The 14896-nt window shown below is 50.0% G+C and overlaps 1 protein-coding gene and 1 pseudogene across 1 annotated transcript in view; both read right to left on the bottom strand.

Moving 5' to 3' along the window:
- The window catches only part of Eya2 (EYA transcriptional coactivator and phosphatase 2), a 174764-nt gene that overhangs the window by 147237 nt on the left and 12631 nt on the right, over nt 1–14896 (bottom strand). The gene's annotated exons all lie outside the window — the stretch shown is intronic.
- Nucleotides 14703–14792, bottom strand: LOC128102805 (uncharacterized; annotated as a pseudogene).

Raw genomic sequence — 14896 nt, 5'->3', positions numbered from 1 at the left:
TACGGGAGAGTTTTTTCACCCCACACGCTTGTGCCCCTGCTTCAGCTCTTTCGGGGTCGTTACAAAGAAGCCGAGCGATTCCACCAAGCCCCTTCCAGGTCTGAGAGGGGACTTCTATTCGTGGAACATTCCAGGCCCCTTCTGAGGGTTTTCCATGAGGCTATGGGGTATCCGAGCCTCCTAGATCTGGTTGCGTTCACTCTCTCTTCCCCTCGGCATTGAGGAAAAGCCTGCAGTAACTTTTTTCACACCCCTTACTGTGACAGCAGAGCCCGTCTCCAGGCCGCTCCAGCCCGCATCTGGCCCAGCCTGCTCCGGAACAATGGCCCCATTTTGTTATTTCTCCCATTTCTCTCCTTCTGATAGTCTGCCCTGCTAAAAGTAGCTGTTGGCAGAGATTTCTGCATTTCAAATGGCTGGGGTGGGAGACCAGGGCCAGGACACAATACGCTCTTGTTGGAGGGAAGAATTGGTGTGTCCTTAAGAGGTGGCCATGGGGACATCAGCACAGCGCCTCTTCCGGGCCACACAGCAGCCCTAGAAGCTGCTGACGTCTGCATCATGACCAACAGAGGAGGACAGAGGACAGCTCGGGGGAGCTTCCACCAGCAAACACCCCAGGAATTGGTGATGCTGCACACAACACTATGTGCCCCACACCCCACAAAGCTAACTCTCACCTTGTGACAGCCCCCCAAAGACACAGGGGAGGGGAGGGCCCAGGCTTTGTCTTCAAACTGACTTTTCCTCTTACAAGTGCCTGAAATCCCGAGCCTCCCTGAACATTGATCTCTTCATCTATAAGGTGAGGATAACAGAGCTCAGGAGAGGGTAAGAACTCTTTGCAGGGGTCAGTGACTGGTGCCCAGCAGGTGCCCAGCAGGTGCCTTGGGCACAGTGGATGCTATCAGCTTCCTCACCCCCTTTATGTTGGGAAGCCAGGCTCTTAAGGTTCGTAAGCTGCAACCTCTCAAAAGGCCCAGCCTAGGCGGCATACGCAGCTGAGGGTGTGGGCTCACACTTCAGACTTATGGCCAAGGTTACTGAGGAGAAGCTGAGCTCCTATGAGTGTCTGAGCTGAGCTCTCGCCTGGATTCAAGCCCCACCTCTGGCGCTCCAAGGCTGGGCAAGACAGCTGATCTCCATGGCGAGACCCATAGTGTGATGGGCCTCGATCTACTTCACAGGGAAGAGTGGCTGAGGGCAGAGCCTGGGATAGTGCCTGGGCTCAGTAGCTTCCATAAGAGTCTCACATGCTATTGTGTTCCAAGCAGCTGGCAATGTCCCCTGGACTGGAAGCATTCTATGCACACACCCATGCTACCCTCTGTGAGTGCCTCAGCTTCCAGGTTCCAGGACTGCTAACCCAACCGGTTTACAGATAAGAGAATTCATAGTGTAAAGAGTTGAGTGGTATGTTGGACACCACATGTGGAGTGAAGGGGAGGGGTGGGTTCTGTGTCCCACTCGCTCTGCACACCTGTCCCTCCACAAGACAGCACGTTCACCAGAGGTGACCTGGGCAGTTTTCCTAACTAAGGGAAGGGTGTCTGTGGATCTCACTGAGTTCTTAGAGGTAGGAACTCAATGGCAGGCAGACACGCATGGCAAGGCCCCTCAGTTCAGGTGAGCTTGGTGGTTCATGCCTGTGATCCCAACACTTGGGAGGCTGGGGAGGAGGACTGTCACAGCTTGAGGCCAGTCTGGGCTACAGAGTGAGGCCTTATCTAAAAAGACAGACAGACCCTGGCTTCAGTAAAAGAAATAAGAAGGGTCCACTTCCTTGTCCAGGGCACAGCTGTTCCACCTGTCCTGCTATGGACCATGAGTTGATCTGCATTGACTATGAACTCTCAAGGATGTGGTGTCTCCTAGAATCGCAAGAGAGGCCCCAAGTTCAGAACTGAGGATGTGAAAGCAGCAACATGCAATACCAAGCAACCCTCTGCACTGGCACCAAGGCTGGGCATAGGCTATTAGTGTGTGTGTGTGTGTGTGTGTGTGTGTGTGTGTGTGTGTGTGTGTGTGTGTGTGTGTGTGTGTGAGTGTGCATATGCGCACTGGGGACGGACCCTTGGGTAGTGCACAGGGCACACATGCATTGTACCTTTGAGCCACACCCTAGGCCTTGCCTTGAGCTTTGGCTTAATTTAAAATGTAGATTCTAGACTCTCACATGATTCAGAAACTAAAATGAGAGAGGAATTCAATGAAAAGCTCTCACCCCCATCATTCCCACAGCTGTGTTCAGTGGGATGATGGTGAATTCTGTGTGTGGACTTGCCTGGGCCACGGGGCACTGGAATCAAACAGTCTTTACCTGTGTCTGCAACTGGGTTCCCAGATGAGATTGGCATTTGAACCCATGGGCTCAGCAGGTGGACCCCCTCCCCAGTGTGGTTCTGAATAGAACAAAAGGCAGAAGGATATTTTTCCCTCTCTCTCCCTCCTGTCCTCTTCTCTCTCCTTTCTCCTCTCTCTACTTCATTATTTGAGCTGAGACATCTGCTCCCCTCTTCCTCTGTACTTGAACTGGGGTCACATCCTTGGTTCCCTGGTTCTCAGGTCTTTGGACCCAGGTAACACCCCAGCGGCCTCCCTACATCCCAGGCTACAGAGAGAGCCTGGAGGTGTTCTCAGATTCCACAGTCGCATGGGTCAGTTTCTGGGGATGGGCGGGAGAACGAGATTTATTTCCCACTGGTTCTGTTTCTCTAGAGACAACTAATACACTAGTTTTTAAAGTAAGCATTCACATTTTCTTTATGCACATTGCAGCAAATACAAAAACATATTCTTGTTCATGTCATTCCTGTTTTTAAATAGACAGAAGCATCCTAGATCACTTTCTTTTAGAAATACTTGTTTTGATGCTGGGCATGATGGAGCAGGCAGAGGCACGCAGAGCTCTGTGAGTTCGAGGCCAGCCTAGTCTACAGAGTGAGATCCAGACAGCCAGTGATACACGGTGAGACCCTGTCTCAAAAGCCAAGAGAAAAAAAGAAAGGAAGGATGGATGGAAGGAAGGAAGGAAGGAAGGAAGGAAGGAAGGAAGAAAGGAAGGAAGGAAGGAAGGAAGGAAGACAGACTTGTTTGGAAGTTTTGACCCAAGAACGCCTGGAGTACACTGTCATTCTGTCTCAAAGGTAGGCAGTTAGAAACAAGATGAAATAGAAGCTGTTCCATGCGCTGTTTTGTGTGTACACTTGCCATAAGTTACCGGAAGTAAGTTCTCAGAGCTTCACTTGTAATTTGAATAAACTTGCCATGCCACACCTCCCTCCCTCCCTCAGGCCTGGGTCTTTACACACTCCTAGCATAGGCGAGTGTCTGATTCCCCACAGCCACACCCCCCAGCATATTAGCAAGCTTAGAATTCCTGTCCATCTAATGTGAGAGAGAACACATTCCCACATATTAAGAGTCTCGTCTCTTTCCTTCTCCGTGAACCACCTACCTGTTCACATCTTTCACTCATTTTTTAATAGTTTATTTATTTATTTATTTGGATTTTTTGAGACAGGGTTTCTCTGTGTAGTCTTGGTGCCTGTCCTAGATCTTGCTCTGTAGACCAGCCTGGCCTTGAATTCACAAAGATCCGCCTGGCTCTGCCTCCCAAGTGCTGGGATTTAAGGCGTGCGCCACAAATGCCCGGCTTTTAATAGTTTATTCTCTTGTTTCTTCTCATCCTCCTTTCCCTTCTTGTCTTCTTTTTCTTTAAACTGATTTCTAGGAAGCTTCTGGTGTGTTAGAGAAGTCAGCTGCTTTTCTGTGACATGAACTATTCAGCCCCAGTTGTCATCCGCTTTTTGATTTTGCAAAAATTCCACGGTGTGCCTGAGCTGTAGTGAGACTCTGTCTCAAAAAGCCAAGAATTGGGCTATGTGGCTCAACCGCAGAGCCCTTGCCTGGCATGGGAAAGACCCTGGGTTCTGTCCCCAGCACTGCAAAAGACAGACTGACAGACAGACAGGTGGGCAGACAGACAGGTGGGCAGACAGACAGACAGAATTAAAAGACAGTTTAAACAGCAAAGACAAATCTATAAGAAAGTGATGCTGTCCCAGGGGTAGTTCCTGTCTGGCGGCTCTTCGTTTTCCAAGGAGAATTATCAAGTGTTTAGTGTTTATACATAAAAACAAGAACAGGCTGGGGAGAGGCCTCAGTCACCAGTGTTTGCCTGGAAAGGATGAAGACCTCGGTTTGACACCACCACCCCAGCCTATGGGGAAAAGCTAGGCACGGTGGCATAAGCTCGCAGTCCCAGCACTGAGCGGGTGGAGACAGGCGGACCCCTGGGGCTCTCAGGACACCCACCCACCCTGGCAAGCCGCAGGCCAGTGAGAAAGCCTGTGGATGGCATGTGAGGAACAATACCAAGGTTGTCCTTGGTGCAGGAGTACGTTTGTGCAAACAAACAAGAAACCTAGCACAAACCTGAAACATGCTTTCAGATGATTTTAAAAGTTTTCCAAAGTCTCTGTGTGATTTTTCTGTCACCCAGTGCTCCGTGTGTCATCTAAAATTGTCACACAGCTGGGAAGACAGCAGACTCCTGGGACACTGTGGGTCCCTCAGAGTCCAACCTGTGCGAGCACAGTGTAGAGAGCATGCACGTGTCCTCCAATCAGACGAATCGGTTGTCAATATTTCACAGATGGCTTTGCCTACTGCTCTCTGTCCCAACATGTGGGCACGCATATTATTTTTCTTTCACGAACCACGTGAGAGAAGAAATCACACCACAACTGAACTCTTCCATGAGTATTTCCTAAGAGTTAGGGACCCTGTCTTACCACCTTAGCTCTGTCATTAACCTCAAGAAGGTGACATTGCCAGTGTGCCGTCACATCCACTTACCATAGTTCATTATTGGGGTATGCGGTTCAGTCATCACAGCTCTTTGGTTCCTTCTTTCTAGAACATTCTCTCATCCTGCCTCTTCCAATATGGGCATGCTTGAAAGAGCAAAATGTCTATTATGCAGTGGGATATTCCGTGTTCTTTTGAGTCTTTTCTTCCTGAGTTGTGCCCTTTCTTGGAATACCCCACAGGTGATGATGTGTCCTCCTCGGGGCATCCTGTCCATCCTCCTCCTCCTCGGGGTAGCCTGTTCGTCCTCCTCACCGCTAAGCGTGGTACAGATTACCCAGATACCAGATTGAGTAACTTCTCCACCACATAGTGACTATGTTTTCTCTCTGAATCCAGGAGCCACTGGGGTGGAGACCATAAGATCACGTCAATGCCTACTCCTTGATACTCCTCCATTTAAGACAGGCTGAGGATTCTCCATGAGCTGGTCTTCGCAGTGTCTGTTAGCCCAGCTCCTAGCTGGCTAACATTTGGCCTTGGCACCCTGCCCTGTTGGTTTATGTATTGATTTATTATTAGTACAGCTCTGTGTATGCATGTGTGTTGTATGTGTTCATGTATGCACTTTTATGTGCATTGTGTGGAGGTCAGAGGTCAATGTTGAGTCTTTCTAAGCTCCCATATACCTCATTTTCTGAGATGGGGTCCTTCTTAGTCACTGTTCTATTGCTGTGCAGAAACACCATGGCCAATGCAAATTATAAAAGAAAGCATTCAATTGGGGGGCTACTTAGAATTTCTTATAATTTCAGAGGGTGAGTCTGTGACCATCAGGTCAGGGAGCATGACAGCAGACAGGTAAGTGTGGTATTGGAGTAGTAGCTGAGAGCTCATGTATGATCCATAAGCAAGAAGCACACACACACACAGAGAGAGAGAGAGAGCGAGAGCGAGAGAGAGAGAGAGAGAGAGAGAGAGAGAGAGAGAGAGGGAGGGAGAGAGAGAGAGAGAGCGAGAGAGAGAGAGAGAGAGAGAGAGAGAGAGAGAGAGAGAGAGAGAGAGAGAGAGAGAGAGAGAGACTGGGCCTAGCGTGGGCTTTTAAAAGCTCAAAGCCCACTCCCAGTGACACACCTTCTCCAACAAGGCCACACCTCCTAATCCTTCCCAACACAGTTCCACCAACTAGGGACCAAGCATTCAAAAAACACGAGTCTATGGGGGCCATTCTCATTCGAACCACCACAGGGTCTCTCACTGAAGCTCACATTTGCTGATTCAACTATAGTGGCTGCTGAGGGATCCTCCTGTGTCTGCCTCTCTGGCACTGGGATTAAGGAAGTCACGTCAGGAGAGTCTAACCCATTCAAACACTGCAGCACAGGGTTGACATCTACAAAGTTCACACTCAGGAGCCATAAAAAGAGTCTCATAATGTTTTAAGTATATTATCAATTTGTGTTGAGCTGCACTCTGAGCTGTCCTGGGGTACATGCAGTCCATGGACTATAGACTTGACATGCTTGCAAGATGTCATACAAACTGGGCCAGTGGCATAGGTCTGTCATTCCTGTGCTAAGGAGGCTGAGGCAGGAGGACCCGAGTTCAAAACCTTTCTGGGTAACAAAACAAGTTCAAGCAAGTTCAAGGCAACTTCCTGAGATCCTGTCTCAAAACACAACGTAAAAAAGGGGCTAGAGATGTAGCTCAGTGGTAGAGCACTTGCCTAGCGTTTTCAAGGCCCTGGGGTCCATCCCCAGCACCTTAAAGGAAAAAAAAAAAGCCATTGGGCCAGCAAGATGGTTCAATACTTAACGGAGCTTGCGGCCAAGCCTGACAACCTGAGTTCAATCCCCAGAACCCACAGGGTAGAAGGAGAGAACTGACTCCCACAAGTTGTCCTCTGGCTTCCACATTGGCACCATGGCATTCACTGCTCCACACACATACACACAAAATAAACACACACGTGTAAAAAATGTTTTTTTAACCCTTAGCCGGGCTCACACACCCAACACTCACACATATAGCTAATCTCTTCTCCATGAGCCCACTCACTTACTCACTCATACACGATCACTTGGAGCACAGTTCATGCATACCCACAAGCTCTGGCATCCCCTCTGACACACACACACACACACACACACACACACACACACACACACACTTCTTCACACTTGCACACTCATATATGCACACACACGCCTCCCTAACAATCACACAGGCTTTCTCTTGAGCAATTAAAGATTATTTAAACTTTTCCAAACACCTTAATTTGGTTTAATAGCATCTCAAGTCTCAGACAAGCGGGGCAGATTTAGGTCAAATACGTTTAATTCAGCCTTAAAAAAATAAGTGGAAACTCTAGGGCGGGCGTGTACGAGGGCAAGCGTCATGCTGGCAGAGGAGGGCCAGCATTACAGAGGGATGGAGAGAGATGGGGGCTTCTCCGGACACAGACACACTGCCTGCATATTAAATCCACACACACCCCGACCACCATGACAAAAGAATGTTCTCCCAGCTAGCTGTTAGGCAACGGGTGGTTTTGTTGTCTAATCTCCCTTGCTAACATACATGTTGAAGTCATGTAATCCCAGGCACCAGAGAAGCTGAGGCAGGAGGCTCCTGAGTTTGAGAACAGTCTGACAACTTAGTAAGATCCTGTCTCAAAACAAAACAAATGTGGCTGGGGACCCAGCTCAGGGGTAGAGGACTTGCCTAGCATGTGTGAGGTCCTGAGTTCAATCCCTAATACCACAAACAATAAGAAGCATTCTGGCCCCTGAGAGAGCCAAGACAGGATTCTGAGATGGCTGCCTACCTGGAGCTCCTAAGATGAACAGGGTGTGTTCCAGGGAAAGGCAGTGACTGAGTCCCCAATTGTCACCATGCAGGAATGTAGGCCTCTTTTGGCAGATCTACCAAGGGCCCAGGAGGAGCCAGAAACCCAGGCTTTTATATGGAATCTCCTGAGTTTTAAATGCTGGCAACTTGCTCAAATCAAAACACCCTCAGGCCAAAGAAAGCACATTTGTGGGGCAAAGGTGGCCTCAGCCCGTCCCCATGACCTGGGATCAAAGAGTTCGAAGAAGTCAGACTTGGGATCTAGAAATCTGCATGAGACCCGGGCGAGTGAGTCCACAGCCTCCCTCAGCCTCAATTTCCACATCTGTTTGGGGGAGCTGGCCTAGACAAGAAGTGTGCTCTACTACCACAGCCCTTGGAAACACTGTCAGGAGAAAGAATGGTGTATCCAGGCCACAAAGGGGGCATAATCTGACACCGTTTCAAAAACCGGTAATTCAACCAGAAATGTTTCCCCTTCCCCGGCTGAGGTTTTTGGAGGCAGTGGGTGTGTTTTTAGAAAAACACAACACACCAAGTCAGGAATTTCATGAGGAAAAACGTGGCAGCTGGGAAGACCACATCTGGGGATCTGCTTGCTGTGTGAGTACATGCCGTTCTGCCTTCCCCAGCGCAAGGCAGGGCTACAGCCGGGCTGCTGCCGGCTCCTCTGGGACCCAGGGTGCTTCGAGGGCCAGGGCAGGCCTCCTGGGGAGGGACACACACACAGATAGGGCCTCCAGGATGAGGAACAGAGAACTGACAAGGCCAGTCCCAGAGCTCTCCAGCACGAGGTACACCAAACCCTTACCCCACCCTGCCACGAATATCAGTCAGGCGTTGGTTACAAACCCAGCCTTCATCCTAGTTCCCATCTGGAACAACGCATGCTGTAATAGCCTCCTTTGCTCTGCACAGCTTTGGGGCTAGTACAGCGCTATGTGCCTGTGACCTCGGTTAAGCTGCTGGCCCCACTCCACAGATGGGAAAACTGAGGCTCAGGCAGATAAGGACAATAAGTGGTGGGTCTGGATTTCCACTGGTGCCTGAGTGGCACGGAAGCTATCCGCACTGCCAATCATTTGTCCACAGGGCCCTGCATGTTCTATAGGAGTATGCTCTCCTTGAGGTCTAAGAGGGATCTGTCCAGCTGAATCCACACATATGTGAACTCAATCATTGGGCTGCTGTCTGTGGCAATGGGATGAGTCCCAGTGACACTGTGGGGTCCTTTGTGGAGTCTCTCTAACCTCAGTTCCCCAAAACAGAGAGTTGGGATGGCCTGGGAGAGCCCAGCAAACTAGGAGGGATAATGGGGTGGTCATGTGGGCACAGTGTCAGCAGGCCGACACCATCAGCCATCTTGATCATGCTGTTTAACCTTTTTGGATTACTGTCATATTCCCTGAAGTGCCAATAAAATGTCTGGCCCGTGAGGACGGAGCTGGCTGCACATGTCTGGACTGTGAGGATGGAGGTGTTGCTGGACATCTGGGCATCCTAGCAGTTGGCTTGGAACCAGAATCTCCAAGGTACCTGTTCCTTCTTCTGGTGACTGGTCTACTGTGTCACACTTTATGAATCCTCTGAGATCTCATGGTCCACCCCCTGTCCCCACGTTCTACTCCCAAGGCAGCCAGATCTCACTGTTCCTACTTTGCTCAAAGCCCTGCGGTAGCTCCCACCTTGCTCAGAGCATAAGCCAAGAACAGACGGGGCCTGGAACGTCCCTGTTTTTCTGACATCCTGACTCCACCTGCTCCAGCAAATTCCTGGCTATTCCAGAATGTACCGGCCACGACCCACTCTGAGTCCCGTGTGTGCCCTTCTGCCTCAGCACTGAGGGAGCCTTTCTTTGATGATGATGGCCTGTCCTGTCTGTGAGGGGCGGTTAAGCCTTTTGTAGCTGGGCATCCGTGAGAATGGAAGATTCATGTCTGAAAAGGCATAGTCTCAAATCAGAGCCCTGGGTTTCCAGAAAGTCAGTTTCCCAGCATGCCGTGGCAGTGGCCACCTTTCTTAATTTAAATGTAGCAACACCCACCCCTGCCCAGCCAGTTTTCATAGCAGACTTGTTTTCAAGCTGGGAGGGCATAGTGGACAACATTTTGAGAGAATCTTGAGAAACATTCATGATGGACTGCAGCTTGCAGGGCCAGAGCTGGACATGCTCAGAGGTCACTCGGTCCCTCGACCCATTTTCTCAAGGCTTCAGTCACTGCCTGCACCCCATACGGCAGCCTCGTGGCAGGGCCCAGATTTTGAAAGGGGTATCCACCGAGGCCTCTCAAAGCTAAACGTTAAGAAGGGTTCCAAGGATTCTTTAAAAAAAGATCAACCCTCTCAACCATGCCACATTCCTTCTAGAACCTTCTAGGCAAGCGGTTGTAAATGGCCTCAATGGCCAGCAAATACGCATACAATCAAGCTAGTCAGTCAACTCAAAACTGCCACTGCCAGCAAGGTCACAGCAAGGACAACTGTCTTCACTTAGGCCAAGTCTGTACCGAGCTGTGGTGGGTGCCAGTGGCACAGGGGGATGTGGGTCTCGGTGCATCACAGCCTATGTGTGGATGTGTGAATGCCATTCCTTAATAATCAGGGCAAGAAATGGACACAGTCAGTGAGGTGTTGGCCACACAAGCACAAGAACCTGGGTTTGATTCCTGGAACCCAGATAAAGGTGGAAAAAAAAGATGTGATGTCATATAGCTGCCTCCTGACCTCCATGCATACCATGGTGTACACAAGGCCTGAACTCACGGCACACACATACACAGTAATAACAAAATCAGAAGCTGGGTGTGGTAGCGTGTGTTTATAGTCTCAGAACTGGGATGGAAGGGTCAGGCAGATCCCTGGGGACTTGATGGCTAGTCGGCCTAGCTTACAGGATGACTGCCAGGACAGTGGGAGACTCTGTCTCAAAAACGGGGGGGGAGGGGGATGGTGTCCAGGAACAACACCCAAGGTTGACTTCGGGCTTCCATAAACACACACCTGGCACACCTGTGGAGGGGGGCTTTGAGGTCTCATATATGCTCAAGCTACACCTAGTGTGACACACAGTCTCCTTCTGCCATCTACGGATCAAGATGTAAGAACTCTCAGCTCCTTCTCTAGCACCACATCTGCCTGAGCACCGCCATGTCTACCATAATGATAATGGACTGAACTTCTGAACTATAAGCTGGGCTCAATGAAATATTTTCCTTTATAAGAGTTGCTATGGTCATGGTATCTCTTCAAAGCAATAGAAACCCTAACTAAGACTGTCTGTGTGTGTGTGTGTGTTCATGTATGTGATTGCAGGCATGCGCATGCCATAGCACATGTGTGAAAATCAGAGAACAGCCTTGGGGGTTGGTCCTCACTTTCTACCTTGTCTAAGACTGTTCATCTTGTTCGCTGCCGTGTAGGCCAGGCTAGCTGGCCCTCAAACCTCCAGGGGGGCTTCTGTTTTCATCTCCTAACTTGCCATAGGAGCACTGGGGTCACACACACACACCACCATGTCCAGCTTTACATGGGTGTGGGGATCCGAACTCAGGTCCTCACACTTGTGCGACAGTACTTACCCTCAGAAGGCCCAGACATCTGCTGTGCTTGGCTAGAGCCCCCTAAATATCGAGTCCCAATTTTATACCAAGCACCATGAGAAAAGATGACCCAGTGTCCATCCTCCACACACGAGTAAAGGACAGATGAAGGGTCCAATAGTAGCATGTCTTATAGTTATCTGCCTAACAGGAATATTTGGACAGTGAGGAGGAAACACAGAAGTCCCACCCTGCATTTGGACAAAGGGCACATTTCATAACTAGCATAGCAACCAGGAGAAGGGTGAGGATGCATGTCTACAAGTGTACAGCAATACAGTCTGGGGGCCACAGGGAGCTTGTGTACCCATCTCCTCTAGCAACTGCTACTGAATTCAAACATTTCTCCATTCCCTCCTTGGTGCCGAAGGTGACAATATAGAGAAGGATGGACTAAGATATGACATATGACCTACAGATGAGCTCTTGACCCAGCTGCACCTGAAGCCAGATCCCCCAGGATGTCTCATTTCCCAGGTCAGTACATTTCCTTTGTAGTCTGTGGGCCAATTCAAAAGTTGTCCATCACAGAATAATCTCAACTGCTAAGGGTGCTGTTGGCTGGGGTTTTGCTCAAGGCGACTTTCAGGGTGGGGAAGAGAGATAATGATTTCACTGCCAGCCTGGGCATCAACACGTCTTTAAAAGCTCCAAGCACATCCCTTACCACGTCACTAGATGCCCCCCCCCTCCCCAGTTCCTCCTTCTGTGTGGAATCCTCCCAGGTCCTGTCCCCACACAGAGCAGCACAGGTTCCCTGATGCTCTAAAGAGCACCAGACAACCCCTTATGAAACCTGCAGACATCTTACCCCTCTTACATCAACCCCAGATAACATGACCATCATCTTCATGAATCCAGTGAAAACCCAGGGGATGGACTTGGACCGCTGCGCTGTTATTCATAATGAGCCGTGATCAGGGAAACTCCTGAGAAACACATGAAGCTGGGGAGAGCTGATTGCTCCTTGGAAGACTCGGCCAGGCCCCGGGAGGCCTGAGTCCTGCTTTTTCCTGGAAACAACATTTAGTGACTCTTGGCATCTCTTCTGGTTAGGATTTAGTCAAAAGAAACGAAGGGACAGGAGGAGGGCGAGGCTCAGGGTCTGCTGCCGAAATGAGATGCCCGGGACCTGTGATGTATGCAAGGAGGGGCCAACGGGGTTCCTCATTCGGATTTGAAACCAGGACCTTTCCATGAAAATCAATGGCAACATCTTCTGGAAAATCAAAACACCTGGCAGCTGGAGACTGATCCTGGACTAACTGGTACATCTCATTCCCTCTCTAGCTGCTCTGAGCAGCCTGCTTTAGACTAAGGGTGTGTGTGTGTGTGTGTGTGTGTGTGTGTGTGTGTGTGTGTGTGTGGACACCTGTATGGGTACATGTGTGTACATGGAGGCCAGGGATTGACATCATGTCTTCCTCAAGCATTTTTCCTCTTCCTTCCTTCCTTCCTTCTTTCCTTCCTTCCTTTCCTCCCTCCCTCCCTCCCTCCCTCCCTCCCTCCCTCCTTCTTTCTTTCTTTCTTTCTTTCTTCCCCCTCTCCCCCTCCTTCCTTCCCTTCCCTTCCCTTCTCTTTTCCTTCTTCTTTCGAGACAGCATTTCTCTGTGTAGTTTTGGTGGCTGTCCTGGAACTCACTCTGTAGACCAGGCTGGCCTCAAACTCACAGAGATCCACCCACCTCCACCTCCTGAGTGCTGGGATTAGAAGGTCTTCACCTTCTTTTTCAAGTGACCCTTCAGGGTCTCTCACTGTTTTGGAGCTTGCTGATTGGCTAGACTGGCTGGGCCAGCAAGCCCCAGGATCCTGTCTCTGCATCCCAGAGTTGGGATTACAGGTATTTATGCTTGCACCTAGCTTTCTACCTGAATGCTAGGGATTCACACCCAGGTCTTCACACTCACATGCTGAGTACTTTACTTTCTGAGCCACCTACCCAGCCCCCCTGCATTTTTTACTCTTGACAGTATCCTCCTCTGGAGTAGAGTCTGGTACACAGTAGGTACTCAATACATGCTTTGGAATGTATGGATGGGTGCAATTTTTATTCAATAGAAATGAGATGGGGGATGAGTAAGGGAAGGAGGTAAGAAATAGCTGATTGCCTGTTCATTAGAAACAAGGTAGAAACTTCTGGAGGAAAACATTGTCTACAAAAGAAGGCAAAGGACAAGAAATAGAAAGAAGAAAATCCTTAGTGGGTGCCATCAACTGCTGTAAGTAAGCTGGGGGCTCCAGGGCCCGTCTGTCCTCCTCCAGCTTTGACTCACAAAACCCAGGGTCCTCGGACACAGGGCTGAGGTCTTTACTCTGGTTGTGCAACAATAGGCTAAGCCCTCACCTGCCTCAGTTTCCTTATTGTGGCTACTAATCCTCAGGGGCTTTGACTCTCAGGCTTCCATAGATGACCCCTGGGAACCTCTCAGGCAGGGCAGGGGGAGCCAGAAGTGAGTGTCTTGGGATCAACCTAAAGTCAGTTTTAAAATCTGAGCTCCTTTCCAGGTCGTACCCGTGCCACAGGCCCTTCCCCTCTCTTCACCCCCAAATGAGCCCAGGAACATTTATGTCCAACAGAAAGCTAGGATCCTGATGGCTGAATCCTTTCTCTTCAGCAGGTGATACATAGCTTTTAACAACTGCTGTGGGTCAGGTTGGGTCAGGGGCCTCCTGGCGCAGATCACATCTGTGACCTCTATCATCTCATTGAGAAAGAAACTGAGACCGGGAGGGGTCGCGTGAGCCCGGGCCTGTGAGACCAGTGGGTGCAGTCATAGCAATGCTTCCATCTGTGATGGACCGCATCCACAGCAGTAGTCCCGTGAGATCACAGTGGAGCTGAAGGGTTCCCTCTGCAGGGTGACACCATAGCCCCTGAATCATCCCAGTGCGCACAATCATGTTGGGGTGGTTGGCACTGGCGTAAACAATCTCATGGCGCCCTCAGAATGAACACAGCGCACACGATTACTCATATCACATGAGACAAGTAAACCAAGATAGTAAACCACCTGTCCGAACCCAAGGACCGACTTCTGCTACTTCACATCATCGTCGGAGCGTGTCCCGCCTCCACAGTGTAACGTGGGATGCTGCGCACACCAGAGCAGTCTTGGCTATTACGTTCACTGTCGGCATCTGGATCGAATACAGCAACTGTATAGCGGAGATTGGTCTAAATGCACACAGCACCCACACAGCAACTAAACCACCCAATGGTGTGTTCCTCGGAATGTTTTGACTACAAAATAGCAGCGAAGAAACTTTTACCTGCTTTGTACACTTGTGCTTAGTTCATCCATGACATGGTTAAGTGAGGCGGAGTGGGAGGGAGCTGGATTCTTTCTGGGTGGTAGAGGCTGGGCAGTGTAGTAATCAGGAAACATACCTCCTGACCCAGGCCTCGCATAAAAGCCTGGCTTGACCCCTTCTCTGTGTGGACTTGAATTTGCGTGTCATCCTTGCGCAGGGGCCATGCTAATCTTCTCTGTATCGTTCCAATTTTAGTATATGTGCTGCCGAAGCGAGCACCTGTGTGGACTTGAATGGGCCACCGTGTGCTGCCCTTTGCTCGCCTATACTAGGAACAGCTGTCATGAGGAAGAGGGAAGTTTGTGTCTACAGCCATTCAGGGT

This window comes from Peromyscus californicus, unplaced genomic scaffold, assembly GCF_007827085.1.
Source record: "Peromyscus californicus insignis strain IS unplaced genomic scaffold, ASM782708v3 Scaffold_7__1_contigs__length_154581171, whole genome shotgun sequence".
Lineage (NCBI taxonomy): Eukaryota > Metazoa > Chordata > Mammalia > Rodentia > Cricetidae > Peromyscus > Peromyscus californicus.
Note: the sequence above shows the minus strand (reverse complement) of the source record. Positions and strands in the feature narration are given on the sequence as shown.